This window comes from Gavialis gangeticus, unplaced genomic scaffold (genome assembly GCF_001723915.1).
Source record: "Gavialis gangeticus isolate Ggan-Ray unplaced genomic scaffold, GavGan_comp1, whole genome shotgun sequence".
In the NCBI taxonomy this organism is placed as follows: domain Eukaryota; kingdom Metazoa; phylum Chordata; order Crocodylia; family Gavialidae; genus Gavialis; species Gavialis gangeticus.
This window is the reverse complement of record NW_017728992.1, coordinates 56,524,567-56,527,547: the sequence shown is the minus strand read 5'-3', so window position 1 is coordinate 56,527,547 and position 2,981 is coordinate 56,524,567.

Here is a 2,981-nt window from a genome sequence, read left to right as displayed (position 1 = left end):
TGTTCCAACAGCCTTTTTTTTTTTTTTTTTTTTTTTTTTAAATCTCAAGTGATGTGAGGTAATAGGAGCAATGGATTAATGCTCTAGAATTTCACTTCTTCGGCCGTGGGCTTGCATCTCATTTGAGTTGAAAAGAAATTGTTGGGTGATATCAATCTCATCTTTTGTGAGACATTTGTCCATGGTGCCATCTGCCCTTTTTAACTGAGTCACATTTCTTGTGCTAGGGACCAGCTCCTCAGCTGGTGTAAATTGTCAGCTTCTACCACCAAAATGGGATAGTAGATCAGGAAGGGGGTGTTGTTAGGCAGGGATGGGGTCATGGAGGCAGTACCTTCCTGCTGCACTGTTTGGCTTCAGAAAGCTCTGCTTGCGCTTCGTTTTCATAAGCGAGGTACTAAAAATCCCACTGCCTCAGCATCTGACCCAGCCTATGGTTTCCTTCTTGCACACTGCTGATCAGGAATGGCAAGTCACACCATTACTTGTTTTGCATGTTTGGACTCTTTTAGCAGCCTCCCACAGCCACTTGGTAAACTAAACACCTCTTCCTGTGCCTCAGAAGTCTGTTTGCTATCTCCACAGTGCAAAGTAAAAGATGTGTCACTGTTTAGGGTTGGCTAAACTTGAGGCAGCTAACTAGTTGAAATAACAGGAAAGGCATGGTAACTTGGGTTAGTGGATTGACTTCAACCCCAAGGTCCTCTTACAGGCTTGACTTTGAGCTGTCAGCCCAAGTTATCACCCATATCTCCTTGTCTTCACTGTTATTTCAACTTTAAGGACAAATCTGTTTTGTAGCATAGACATACTGCAGTTGAGTTTCTCTTTGCACATGTCCTACACAAATGTACTGTATTGGTCCAGGTTTTAGCGTATCTGGAAAAGAGAAGGTGGTTTGGTAGCCAGCTCATTAGCCTGGGTAGGAGATGTATGTTCAAACCTAGGTTCAGTTCCCTTCTCTGCTGTAAACTTCCTGTGAGCGTGCTCGAGGCCCACAGTCTGCATTGTTTTTCCATTCGTAAAAGGAGTTGATAGTACCTCTCACCTTGCAGGGTCTCATGAAGATTCTGAAATACTCAGTTAATGCAGTAACAGGGCCCATTAAGTACCTTGAATAGTTAAGAAGGAATGTAACATTGTCCAGAGCAAATGGAGATGGCACCAATGACTGTGGCTTTGAACACTTTGGCTAGGGGAGAAGTTGCACATAAACAGGCTTAAGTGATCAGAAACTGGTTTCAGCTTGTAACAATATAATTTCAGTGCATGTAACCCAACTTCAAAATGGCTGACACTCGTTTAAGAGAAACCTGGTTGAATGTAGACTTAACTGGTTTAGGTCAAACCGGTTTATGAAACTTCTGTCCTAGACCCCTTCCTGCTTCAGGCTAATCGGAGTTCCCTAGCATCCCAGCATTTTGCAGCCCTGGGCTGGGTTGGGCTGTGTTGTCTGCTCCAGAAAGCAGGGCTAGCCCTGTCCCTCTGCTCCCTAGCTAGAGCAGTGAGGGCTGGCTTACTGGCTGGCTCACTGCCCTCCCCCTACCCCCAGGTAAACCCCAGCTGGGGTTTGGGGTCAGGGACAGGGGTTAAACTTCTCTTCCCCTGAGTATGGAGCTGCCCTGCCCTGCCCTGCTTACTTAGTGCTGGCTGCAACTGTGGACTACAAATCCCAGAGGCATCTGGAAGCAGGAAGAAGTGATAAGCAACCCTGCAGAGTTCTACTGCTGTGATTGTGGACTGCAAAGCCAAGAGACCTTGGGGGCAGCAGGAAGAGGAAGTGAACACACAGCTCATGCTGTTTGTGCGCCAGGGAGCTGTGCTCTAGCACCCCCCAGCTTCTGGCCTGAGCCACTGCAGGCATGTGACTGCATTCCCTGAATCAGAAGTGAATGTCTGTTCATTTGCTTATTGGTTCAACCTATGCAGCTTAGACTAACCTGCAAAGACCAAATCAATTCAGCCTCAGGCTTTTTGTCGGTCTTTACTTAGCTCTTGCCTTTCTTGGGGTGGGGAGGGGGAAGAGAAAAAGGAACGTTTTGTCCTTCCTTTTTCCCATGAATGCAGGCTTATGAAACCTGCCTCCTGGAAGCATAAACAGATTTTGCAGCAATGTTTGCTTTATTTTCAGCTTCAGTGTAGTTGCAATTGTGTCCATAAGAAACACGACACAGGAGCTTTTCAGGCACCTGCAAGTAGCACTGCAGAAAGAGCCATCTGAGTCCTGTGATACTACCATGTGACTGGGTCAGACTGGATTTCAATAGGATTAGCAAAGTTAACTGGCAAAGTCATTTAGGTTGCAGTTGGGTGGTATAAACAAAACACTCACGCTGCAGCCTGACAGGACTACAGCCTTGCCAGAGATTTAGAAGCCCCTGCATGCCATAAATCACTGCAACCTTCTTGTTTGGCCAGGTGGAAACTAAATTGAAGTGATGGTCTCCTTCTTGGGCTCTTAATTCTAAAATAGGGACCACCAGAGTCTATACAAGTGTCTTTGTGGCCCTGGAGAGATGCAGGGAGTTTTTTAAATTATTTGATTTGATCATCTACGTATGTATACTATATTATCATAATATTGCTCCTAGATCAATTTTTCTGCATTCAGTTTCAAATATATTCCAGGAATTGAGTTTAATGCATTCCTTTTATATATTTACTTACTATTCTTTCCCTCAACTTATTTGAATAGTGTCTTCGTGGATCAAGGCTAAATGATAGCATGTGTTTGCCACCTGATCCCTTAGCAGCTGATTTAAGCTCCTGATGTACTTGGGTGTCCTGCTGGACAACCCTGTTTGACCTATCTGGATGAGTTAGGAGGTTGATCCTCTTTTTTGTTTTTCAGTAGGTTTCATGGGAATCCCTAAGGAGATCTCCTTTTAGACTACTTGTCTGGGACTTGTTTTCTGGCTTTGTTTCTGTCTCCCTGGAATAGAATAATTTTGTGGTGTGTTTTTTTTTTTTTTTTTTTTTTT